Here is a 9,320-nt window from a genome sequence, read left to right as displayed (position 1 = left end):
GTGTACAACAAGGTGAGAGCAATTCCATTGGATAAAGACTGTGACAGGGATGCACATGGCCTAGTATGCAACAGGCCAAGTCAGGCTTCCCGTGAGTGTAGTAGCCAGGGCGACGTGTGTTATCCTGCCCTTGACGATGATCCTGACATACTCGGGTTTCTCTTCATATCGTACAAGTCTTTCGCCTTTTACTAAAGACTTCCGTGGAGAGGAACACTATTGAGTTCATCTTATTTTTGGCAGGCTTAGCCTTGTAGCTGAGCCTCTCTATTATGTGGAAAGCAAACAACCTATCCAATGCAATTACCCCAGAGGTCGTGATCCAAATTTTGGCTTGTGATCTAGAGTCACATTTTAGAGTGATTAGTGGCTAGTTTTACAATTATGCAGTTGCTGTGATGACCAATTAGAAAGAGTGTACAACAAGGTGAGAGCAATTCCATTGGATAAAGACTGTGACAGGGATGCACATGGCCTAGTATGCAACAGGCCAAGTCAGGCTTCCCGTGAGTGTAGTGGCCAGGGCGACGTGTGTTATCCTGCCCTTGACGATGATCCTGACATACTCGGGTTTCTCTTCATATCGTACAAGTCTTTCGCCTTTTACTAAAGACTTCCGTGGAGAGGAACACTATTGAGTTCATCTTATTTTTGGCAGGCTTAGCCTTGTAGCTGAGCCTCTCTATTATGTGGAAAGCAAACAACCTATCCAATGCAATTACCCCAGAGGTCGTGAGCCAAATTTTGGCTTGTGATCTAGAGTCACATTTTAGAGTGATTAGTGGCTAGTTTTACAATTATGCAGTTGCTGTGATGACCAATTAGAAAGAGTGTACAACAAGGTGAGAGCAATTCCATTGGATAAAGACTGACAGGGATGCACATGGCCTAGTATGCAACAGGCTAAGTCAGGCTTCCCGTGAGTGTAGTAGCCAGGGCGACGTGTGTTATCCTACCCTTGACGATGGTCCTGACGTACTCAGGTTTCTCTTCATATCGTACAAGTCTTTCGCCTTTTACTAAAGACTTCCGTGGCGAGGAACACTATTGAGATCAACTTATTTTTGGCAGGCTTAGCCTTGTAGCTGAGCCTCTCTATTATGTGGAAAGCAAAGAACCTATCCAATGCAATTTGGCTTGCGATCTAGAGTCACATTTTAGAGTGATTAGTGGCTAGTTTTACAATTATGCAGTTGCTGTGATGACCAATTAGAAAGAGTGTACAACAAGGTGAGAGCAATTCCATTGGATAAAGACTGTGACAGGGATGCACATGGCCTAGTATGCAACAGGCCAAGTCAGGCTTCCCGTGAGTGTAGTAGCCAGGGCGACGTGTGTTATCCTGCCCTTGACGATGATCCTGACATACTCGGGTTTCTCTTCATATCGTACAAGTCTTTCGCCTTTTACTAAAGACTTCTGTGGAGAGGAACACTATTGAGTTCAACTTATTTTTGGCAGGCTTAGCCTTGTAGCTGAGCCTCTCTATTATGTGGAAAGCAAACAACCTATCCAATGCAATTACCCCAGAGGTCGTGATCCAAATTTTAGAGTGATTAGTGGCTAGTTTTACAATTATGCAGCTGCTGTGATGACCAATTAGAAAGAGTGTACAACAAGGTGAGAGCAATTCCATTGGATAAAGACTGTGACAGGGATGCACATGGCCTAGTATGCAACAGGCCAAGTCAGGCTTCCCGTGAGTGTAGTGGCCAGGGCGACGTGTGTTAACCTGCCCTTGACGATGATCCTGACATACTCGGGTTTCTCTTCATATCGTACAAGTCTTTCGCCTTTTACTAAAGACTTCCGTGGAGAGGAACATTATTGAGTTCAACTTATTTTTGGCAGGCTTAGCCTTGTAGCTGAGCCTCTCTATTATGTGGAAAGCAAAGATCCTATCCAATGCAATTCGGCTTGTGATCTAGAGTCTCATTTTAGAGTGATTAGTGGCTAGTTTTACAATTATGCAGCTGCTGTGATGACCAATTAGAAAGAGTGTACAACAAGGTGAGAGCAATTCCATTGGATAAAGACTGTGACAGGGATGCACATGGCCTAGTATGCAACAGGCCAAGTCAGGCTTCCCGTGAGTGTAGTAGCCAGGGCGACGTGTGTTATTCTGCCCTTGACGATTATCCTGACATACTCGGGTTTCTCTTCATATCGTACAAGTCTTTCGCCTTTTACTAAAGACTTCCGTGGAGAGGAGCACTATTGAGTTCATCTTATTTTTGGCAGGCTTAGCCTTGTAGCTGAGCCTCTCTATTATGTAGAAAGCAAATAACCTATCCAATGCAATTACCCCAGAGGTTGTGAGCCAAATTTTAGAGTGATTAGTGGTTGGTTTTACAATTATGCAGTTGCTGTGATGACCAATTAGAAAGAGTGTACAACAAGGTGAGAGCAATTCCATTGGATAAAGATTGTGACAGGGATGCACATGGCCTAGTATGCAACAGGCCAAGTCAGGCTTCCCGTGAGTGTAGTAGCCAGGGCGACGTGTGTTATCCTGCCCTTGACGATAATCCTGACATACTCGGGTTTCTCTTCATATCGTACAAGTCTTTCGCCTTTTACTAAAGACTTCCGTGGAGAGGAACACTATTGAGTTCAACTTATTTTTGGCAGGCTTAGCCTTGTAGCTGAGCCTCTCTATTATGTGGAAAGCAAAGAACCTATCCAATGCAATTTGGCTTGTGATCTAGAGTCACATTTCAGAGTGATTAGTGGCTAGTTTTACAATTATGCAGTTGTTGTGATGACCAATTAGAAAGAGTGTACAACAAGGTGAGAGCAATTCCATTGGATAAAGACTGTGACAGGGATGCACATGGCCTAGTATGCAACAGGCCAAGTCAGGCTTCCCGTGAGTGTAGTGGCCAGGGCGACGTGTGTTATCAAGCCCTTGACGATAATCCTGACATACTCGGGTTTCTCTTCATATCGTACAAGTCTTTCGCCTTTTACTAAAGACTTCCGTGGAGAGGAAGACTATTGAGTTCATCTTATTTTTGGCAGGCCTAGCCTTGTAGCTGAGCCTCTCTATTATGTGGAAAGCAAATAACCTATCCAATGCAATTACCCCAGAAGTCGTGAGCCAAATTTTGGCTTGTGATCTAGAGTCACATTTTAGAGTGATTAGTGGCTAGTTTTACAATTATGCAGTTGCTATGATGACCAATTAGAAAGAGTGTACAACAAGGTGAGAGCAATTCCATTGGATAAAGACTGTGACAGGGATGCACATGGCCTAGTATGCAACAGGCAAAGTCAGGCTTCCCGTGAGTGTAGTAGCCAGGGCGACGTGTGTTATCCTGCCCTTGACGACGATCCTGACATACTCAGGTTTCTCTTCATATCGTACAAGTCTTTCGCCTTTTACTAAAGACTTCCGTGGCGAGGAACACTATTGAGTTCAACTTATTTTTGGCAGGCTTAGCCTTGTAGCTGAGCCTCTCTATTATGTGGAAAGCAAACAACCTATCCAATGCAATTTGGCTTGCGATCTAGAGTCACATTTTAGAGTGATTAGTGGCTAGTTTTACAATTATGCAGTTGCTGTGATGACCAATTAGAAAGAGTGTACAACAAGGTGAGAGCAATTCCATTGGATAAAGACTGTGACAGGGATGCACATGGCCTAGTATGCAACAGGCCAAGTCAGGCTTCCCGTGAGTGTAGTGGCCAGGGCGACGTGTGTTATCCTGCCCTTGACGATAATCCTGACATACTCTGGTTTCTCTTCATATCGTACAAGTCTTTCGCCTTTTACTAAAGACTTCCGTGGAGAGGAACACTATTGAGTTCATCTTATTTTTGGCAGGCTTAGGCTTGTAGCTGAGCCTCTCTATTATGTGGAAAGCAAACAACCTATCCAATGCAATTACCCCAGAGGTCGTGAGCCAAATTTTGGCTTGTGATCTAGAGTCACATTTTAGAGTGATTAGTGGCTAGTTTTACAATTATGCAGTTGCTGTGATGACCAATTAGAAAGAGTGTACAACAAGGTGAGAGCAATTCCATTGGATAAAGACTGTGACAGGGATGCACATGGCCTAGTATGCAACAGGCCAAGTCAGGCTTCCCGTGAGTGTAGTAGCCAGGGCGATGTGTGTTATCCTGCCCTTGACGATGATCCTGACATACTGCGGTTTCTCTTCATATCGTACAAGTCTTTCGCCTTTTACTAAAGACTTCCGTGGCGAGGAACACTATTGAGTTCAACTTATTTTTGGCAGGCTTAGCCTTGTAGCTGAGCCTCTCTATTATGTGGAAAGCAAACAACCTATCCAATGCAATTTGGCTTGCGATCTAGAGTCACATTTTAGAGTGATTAGTGGCTAGTTTTACAATTATGCAGTTGCTGTGATGACCAATTAGAAAGAGTGTACAACAAGGTGAGAGCAATTCCATTGGATAAAGACTGTGACAGGGATGCACATGGCCTAGTATGCAACAGGCCAAGTCAGGCTTCCCGTGAGTGTAGTGGCCAGGGCGACGTGTGTTATCCTGCCCTTGACGATAATCCTGACATACTCGGGTTTCTCTTCATATCGTACAAGTCTTTCGCCTTTTACTAAAGACTTCCGTGGAGAGGAACACTATTGAGTTCATCTTATTTTTGGCAGGCTTAGCCTTGTAGCTGAGCCTCTCTATTATGTGGAAAGCAAACAACCTAGCCAATGCAATTACCCCAGAGGTTGTGAGCCAAATTTTGGCTTGTGATCTAGAGTCTCATTTTAGAGTGATTAGTGGCTAGTTTTACAATTATGCAGCTGCTGTGATGACCAATTAGAAAGAGTGTACAACAAGGTGAGAGCAATTCCATTGGATAAAGACTGTGACAGGGATGCACATGGCCTAGTATGCAACAGGCCAAGTCAGGCTTCCCGTGAGTGTAGTAGCCAGGGCGACGTGTGTTATTCTGCCCTTGACGATTATCCTGACATACTCGGGTTTCTCTTCATATCGTACAAGTCTTTCGCCTTTTACTAAAGACTTCCGTGGAGAGGAGCACTATTGAGTTCATCTTATTTTTGGCAGGCTTAGCCTTGTAGCTGAGCCTCTCTATTATGTAGAAAGCAAATAACCTATCCAATGCAATTACCCCAGAGGTTGTGAGCCAAATTTTAGAGTGATTAGTGGTTGGTTTTACAATTATGCAGTTGCTGTGATGACCAATTAGAAAGAGTGTACAACAAGGTGAGAGCAATTCCATTGGATAAAGATTGTGACAGGGATGCACATGGCCTAGTATGCAACAGGCCAAGTCAGGCTTCCCGTGAGTGTAGTAGCCAGGGCGACGTGTGTTATCCTGCCCTTGACGATAATCCTGACATACTCGGGTTTCTCTTCATATCGTACAAGTCTTTCGCCTTTTACTAAAGACTTCCGTGGAGAGGAACACTATTGAGATCAACTTATTTTTGGCAGGCCTAGCCTTGTAGCTGAGCCTCTCTATTATGTGGAAAGCAAACAACCTAGCCAATGCAATTACCCCAGAGGTTGTGAGCCAAATTTTGGCTTGTGATCTAGAGTCTCATTTTAGAGTGATTAGTGGCTAGTTTTACAATTATGCAGCTGCTGTGATGACCAATTAGAAAGAGTGTACAACAAGGTGAGAGCAATTCCATTGGATAAAGACTGTGACAGGGATGCACATGGCCTAGTATGCAACAGGCCAAGTCAGGCTTCCCGTGAGTGTAGTAGCCAGGGCGACGTGTGTTATTCTGCCCTTGACGATTATCCTGACATACTCGGGTTTCTCTTCATATCGTACAAGTCTTTCGCCTTTTACTAAAGACTTCCGTGGAGAGGAGCACTATTGAGTTCATCTTATTTTTGGCAGGCTTAGCCTTGTAGCTGAGCCTCTCTATTATGTAGAAAGCAAATAACCTATCCAATGCAATTACCCCAGAGGTTGTGAGCCAAATTTTAGAGTGATTAGTGGTTGGTTTTACAATTATGCAGTTGCTGTGATGACCAATTAGAAAGAGTGTACAACAAGGTGAGAGCAATTCCATTGGATAAAGATTGTGACAGGGATGCACATGGCCTAGTATGCAACAGGCCAAGTCAGGCTTCCCGTGAGTGTAGTAGCCAGGGCGACGTGTGTTATCCTGCCCTTGACGATAATCCTGACATACTCGGGTTTCTCTTCATATCGTACAAGTCTTTCGCCTTTTACTAAAGACTTCCGTGGAGAGGAACACTATTGAGATCAACTTATTTTTGGCAGGCCTAGCCTTGTAGCTGAGCCTCTCTATTATGTGGAAAGCAAATAACCTATCCAATGCAATTACCCCAGAGGTCGTGAGCCAAATTTTGGCTTGTGATCTAGAGTCACATTTTAGAGTGATTAGTGGCTAGTTTTACAATTATGCAGTTGCTATGATGACCAATTAGAAAGAGTGTACAACAAGGTGAGAGCAATTCCATTGGATAAAGACTGTGACAGGGATGCACATGGCCTAGTATGCAACAGGCAAAGTCAGGCTTCCCGTGAGTGTAGTAGCCAGGGCGACGTGTGTTATCCTGCCCTTGACGACGATCCTGACATACTCAGGTTTCTCTTCATATCGTACAAGTCTTTCGCCTTTTACTAAAGACTTCCGTGGCGAGGAACACTATTGAGTTCAACTTATTTTTGGCAGGCTTAGCCTTGTAGCTGAGCCTCTCTATTATGTGGAAAGCAAAGAACCTATCCAATGCAATTTGGCTTGCGATCTAGAGTCACATTTTAGAGTGATTAGTGGCTAGTTTTACAATTATGCAGTTGCTGTGATGACCAATTAGAAAGAGTGTACAACAAGGTGAGAGCAATTCCATTGGATAAAGACTGTGACAGGGATGCACATGGCCTAGTATGCAACAGGCCAAGTCAGGCTTCCCGTGAGTGTAGTGGCCAGGGCGACGTGTGTTATCCTGCCCTTGACGATAATCCTGACATACTCGGGTTTCTCTTCATATCGTACAAGTCTTTCGCCTTTTACTAAAGACTTCCGTGGAGAGGAACACTATTGAGTTCATCTTATTTTTGGCAGGCTTAGCCTTGTAGCTGAGCCTCTCTATTATGTGGAAAGCAAACAACCTATCCAATGCAATTACCCCAGAGGTCGTGAGCCAAATTTTGGCTTGTGATCTAGAGTCACATTTTAGAGTGATTAGTGGCTAGTTTTACAATTATGCAGTTGCTGTGATGACCAATTAGAAAGAGTGTACAACAAGGTGAGAGCAATTCCATTGGATAAAGACTGTGACAGGGATGCACATGGCCTAGTATGCAACAGGCCAAGTCAGGCTTCCCGTGAGTGTAGTAGCCAGGGCGATGTGTGTTATCCTGCCCTTGACGATGATCCTGACATACTGCGGTTTCTCTTCATATCGTACAAGTCTTTCGCCTTTTACTAAAGACTTCCGTGGCGAGGAACACTATTGAGTTCAACTTATTTTTGGCAGGCTTAGCCTTGTAGCTGAGCCTCTCTATTATGTGGAAAGCAAACAACCTATCCAATGCAATTTGGCTTGCGATCTAGAGTCACATTTTAGAGTGATTAGTGGCTAGTTTTACAATTATGCAGTTGCTGTGATGACCAATTAGAAAGAGTGTACAACAAGGTGAGAGCAATTCCATTGGATAAAGACTGTGACAGGGATGCACATGGCCTAGTATGCAACAGGCCAAGTCAGGCTTCCCGTGAGTGTAGTGGCCAGGGCGACGTGTGTTATCCTGCCCTTGACGATAATCCTGACATACTCGGGTTTCTCTTCATATCGTACAAGTCTTTCGCCTTTTACTAAAGACTTCCGTGGAGAGGAACACTATTGAGTTCATCTTATTTTTGGCAGGCTTAGCCTTGTAGCTGAGCCTCTCTATTATGTGGAAAGCAAACAACCTAGCCAATGCAATTACCCCAGAGGTTGTGAGCCAAATTTTGGCTTGTGATCTAGAGTCTCATTTTAGAGTGATTAGTGGCTAGTTTTACAATTATGCAGCTGCTGTGATGACCAATTAGAAAGAGTGTACAACAAGGTGAGAGCAATTCCATTGGATAAAGACTGTGACAGGGATGCACATGGCCTAGTATGCAACAGGCCAAGTCAGGCTTCCCGTGAGTGTAGTAGCCAGGGCGACGTGTGTTATTCTGCCCTTGACGATTATCCTGACATACTCGGGTTTCTCTTCATATCGTACAAGTCTTTCGCCTTTTACTAAAGACTTCCGTGGAGAGGAGCACTATTGAGTTCATCTTATTTTTGGCAGGCTTAGCCTTGTAGCTGAGCCTCTCTATTATGTAGAAAGCAAATAACCTATCCAATGCAATTACCCCAGAGGTTGTGAGCCAAATTTTAGAGTGATTAGTGGTTGGTTTTACAATTATGCAGTTGCTGTGATGACCAATTAGAAAGAGTGTACAACAAGGTGAGAGCAATTCCATTGGATAAAGATTGTGACAGGGATGCACATGGCCTAGTATGCAACAGGCCAAGTCAGGCTTCCCGTGAGTGTAGTAGCCAGGGCGACGTGTGTTATCCTGCCCTTGACGATAATCCTGACATACTCGGGTTTCTCTTCATATCGTACAAGTCTTTCGCCTTTTACTAAAGACTTCCGTGGAGAGGAACACTATTGAGATCAACTTATTTTTGGCAGGCCTAGCCTTGTAGCTGAGCCTCTCTATTATGTGGAAAGCAAATAACCTATCCAATGCAATTACCCCAGAGGTCGTGAGCCAAATTTTGGCTTGTGATCTAGAGTCACATTTTAGAGTGATTAGTGGCTAGTTTTACAATTATGCAGTTGCTATGATGACCAATTAGAAAGAGTGTACAACAAGGTGAGAGCAATTCCATTGGATAAAGACTGTGACAGGGATGCACATGGCCTAGTATGCAACAGGCAAAGTCAGGCTTCCCGTGAGTGTAGTAGCCAGGGCGACGTGTGTTATCCTGCCCTTGACGACGATCCTGACATACTCAGGTTTCTCTTCATATCGTACAAGTCTTTCGCCTTTTACTAAAGACTTCCGTGGCGAGGAACACTATTGAGTTCAACTTATTTTTGGCAGGCTTAGCCTTGTAGCTGAGCCTCTCTATTATGTGGAAAGCAAAGAACCTATCCAATGCAATTTGGCTTGCGATCTAGAGTCACATTTTAGAGTGATTAGTGGCTAGTTTTACAATTATGCAGTTGCTGTGATGACCAATTAGAAAGAGTGTACAACAAGGTGAGAGCAATTCCATTGGATAAAGACTGTGACAGGGATGCACATGGCCTAGTATGCAACAGGCCAAGTCAGGCTTCCCGTGAGTGTAGT

The 9,320-nt window shown here is 44.1% G+C and overlaps 23 non-coding genes across 23 annotated transcripts; all 23 read left to right on the top strand.

Annotated features, from left to right (window-relative positions):
• The first annotated feature begins 147 nt into the window (after positions 1–147).
• Positions 148–264, top strand: LOC132981064 (U5 spliceosomal RNA). The gene has a single exon (XR_009674297.1). It is a non-coding gene; the product is annotated as a U5 spliceosomal RNA (small nuclear RNA).
• A 298-nt stretch (positions 265–562) lies between these two features.
• On the top strand, positions 563–679 carry LOC132981063 (U5 spliceosomal RNA). Its single transcript, XR_009674296.1, has one exon. It is a non-coding gene; the product is annotated as a U5 spliceosomal RNA (small nuclear RNA).
• Positions 680–975: 296 nt separating this feature from the next.
• Positions 976–1,092, top strand: LOC132981300 (U5 spliceosomal RNA). The gene has a single exon (XR_009674525.1). It is a non-coding gene; the product is annotated as a U5 spliceosomal RNA (small nuclear RNA).
• A 273-nt stretch (positions 1,093–1,365) lies between these two features.
• On the top strand, positions 1,366–1,482 carry LOC132981211 (U5 spliceosomal RNA). Its single transcript, XR_009674439.1, has one exon. It is a non-coding gene; the product is annotated as a U5 spliceosomal RNA (small nuclear RNA).
• A 273-nt stretch (positions 1,483–1,755) lies between these two features.
• Positions 1,756–1,872, top strand: LOC132981304 (U5 spliceosomal RNA). Its single transcript, XR_009674528.1, has one exon. It is a non-coding gene; the product is annotated as a U5 spliceosomal RNA (small nuclear RNA).
• Positions 1,873–2,145: 273 nt separating this feature from the next.
• On the top strand, positions 2,146–2,262 carry LOC132981118 (U5 spliceosomal RNA). Its single transcript, XR_009674348.1, has one exon. It is a non-coding gene; the product is annotated as a U5 spliceosomal RNA (small nuclear RNA).
• Positions 2,263–2,535: 273 nt separating this feature from the next.
• On the top strand, positions 2,536–2,652 carry LOC132981039 (U5 spliceosomal RNA). Its single transcript, XR_009674273.1, has one exon. It is a non-coding gene; the product is annotated as a U5 spliceosomal RNA (small nuclear RNA).
• A 273-nt stretch (positions 2,653–2,925) lies between these two features.
• Positions 2,926–3,038, top strand: LOC132981287 (U5 spliceosomal RNA). Its single transcript, XR_009674511.1, has one exon. It is a non-coding gene; the product is annotated as a U5 spliceosomal RNA (small nuclear RNA).
• A 302-nt stretch (positions 3,039–3,340) lies between these two features.
• LOC132981194 (U5 spliceosomal RNA) lies at positions 3,341–3,457 on the top strand. The gene has a single exon (XR_009674421.1). It is a non-coding gene; the product is annotated as a U5 spliceosomal RNA (small nuclear RNA).
• Positions 3,458–3,730: 273 nt separating this feature from the next.
• Positions 3,731–3,847, top strand: LOC132981348 (U5 spliceosomal RNA). Its single transcript, XR_009674571.1, has one exon. It is a non-coding gene; the product is annotated as a U5 spliceosomal RNA (small nuclear RNA).
• Positions 3,848–4,145: 298 nt separating this feature from the next.
• On the top strand, positions 4,146–4,262 carry LOC132981311 (U5 spliceosomal RNA). Its single transcript, XR_009674536.1, has one exon. It is a non-coding gene; the product is annotated as a U5 spliceosomal RNA (small nuclear RNA).
• Positions 4,263–4,535: 273 nt separating this feature from the next.
• Positions 4,536–4,652, top strand: LOC132981062 (U5 spliceosomal RNA). The gene has a single exon (XR_009674295.1). It is a non-coding gene; the product is annotated as a U5 spliceosomal RNA (small nuclear RNA).
• Positions 4,653–4,950: 298 nt separating this feature from the next.
• Positions 4,951–5,067, top strand: LOC132981117 (U5 spliceosomal RNA). Its single transcript, XR_009674347.1, has one exon. It is a non-coding gene; the product is annotated as a U5 spliceosomal RNA (small nuclear RNA).
• Positions 5,068–5,340: 273 nt separating this feature from the next.
• LOC132981263 (U5 spliceosomal RNA) lies at positions 5,341–5,453 on the top strand. The gene has a single exon (XR_009674489.1). It is a non-coding gene; the product is annotated as a U5 spliceosomal RNA (small nuclear RNA).
• A 302-nt stretch (positions 5,454–5,755) lies between these two features.
• On the top strand, positions 5,756–5,872 carry LOC132981114 (U5 spliceosomal RNA). Its single transcript, XR_009674345.1, has one exon. It is a non-coding gene; the product is annotated as a U5 spliceosomal RNA (small nuclear RNA).
• A 273-nt stretch (positions 5,873–6,145) lies between these two features.
• LOC132981262 (U5 spliceosomal RNA) lies at positions 6,146–6,258 on the top strand. The gene has a single exon (XR_009674488.1). It is a non-coding gene; the product is annotated as a U5 spliceosomal RNA (small nuclear RNA).
• Positions 6,259–6,560: 302 nt separating this feature from the next.
• LOC132981193 (U5 spliceosomal RNA) lies at positions 6,561–6,677 on the top strand. The gene has a single exon (XR_009674420.1). It is a non-coding gene; the product is annotated as a U5 spliceosomal RNA (small nuclear RNA).
• Positions 6,678–6,950: 273 nt separating this feature from the next.
• On the top strand, positions 6,951–7,067 carry LOC132981061 (U5 spliceosomal RNA). The gene has a single exon (XR_009674294.1). It is a non-coding gene; the product is annotated as a U5 spliceosomal RNA (small nuclear RNA).
• Positions 7,068–7,365: 298 nt separating this feature from the next.
• On the top strand, positions 7,366–7,482 carry LOC132981310 (U5 spliceosomal RNA). Its single transcript, XR_009674535.1, has one exon. It is a non-coding gene; the product is annotated as a U5 spliceosomal RNA (small nuclear RNA).
• A 273-nt stretch (positions 7,483–7,755) lies between these two features.
• On the top strand, positions 7,756–7,872 carry LOC132981060 (U5 spliceosomal RNA). The gene has a single exon (XR_009674293.1). It is a non-coding gene; the product is annotated as a U5 spliceosomal RNA (small nuclear RNA).
• A 298-nt stretch (positions 7,873–8,170) lies between these two features.
• Positions 8,171–8,287, top strand: LOC132981113 (U5 spliceosomal RNA). The gene has a single exon (XR_009674344.1). It is a non-coding gene; the product is annotated as a U5 spliceosomal RNA (small nuclear RNA).
• A 273-nt stretch (positions 8,288–8,560) lies between these two features.
• Positions 8,561–8,673, top strand: LOC132981261 (U5 spliceosomal RNA). Its single transcript, XR_009674487.1, has one exon. It is a non-coding gene; the product is annotated as a U5 spliceosomal RNA (small nuclear RNA).
• Positions 8,674–8,975: 302 nt separating this feature from the next.
• On the top strand, positions 8,976–9,092 carry LOC132981192 (U5 spliceosomal RNA). Its single transcript, XR_009674419.1, has one exon. It is a non-coding gene; the product is annotated as a U5 spliceosomal RNA (small nuclear RNA).
• Positions 9,093–9,320: the final 228 nt, after the last annotated feature.

This window comes from Labrus mixtus, chromosome 9 (genome assembly GCF_963584025.1).
Source record: "Labrus mixtus chromosome 9, fLabMix1.1, whole genome shotgun sequence".
Lineage (NCBI taxonomy): Eukaryota > Metazoa > Chordata > Actinopteri > Labriformes > Labridae > Labrus > Labrus mixtus.
The sequence above is the reverse complement of the archived record's forward strand: the minus strand, read 5'-3'. Positions and strand labels throughout refer to the sequence as shown.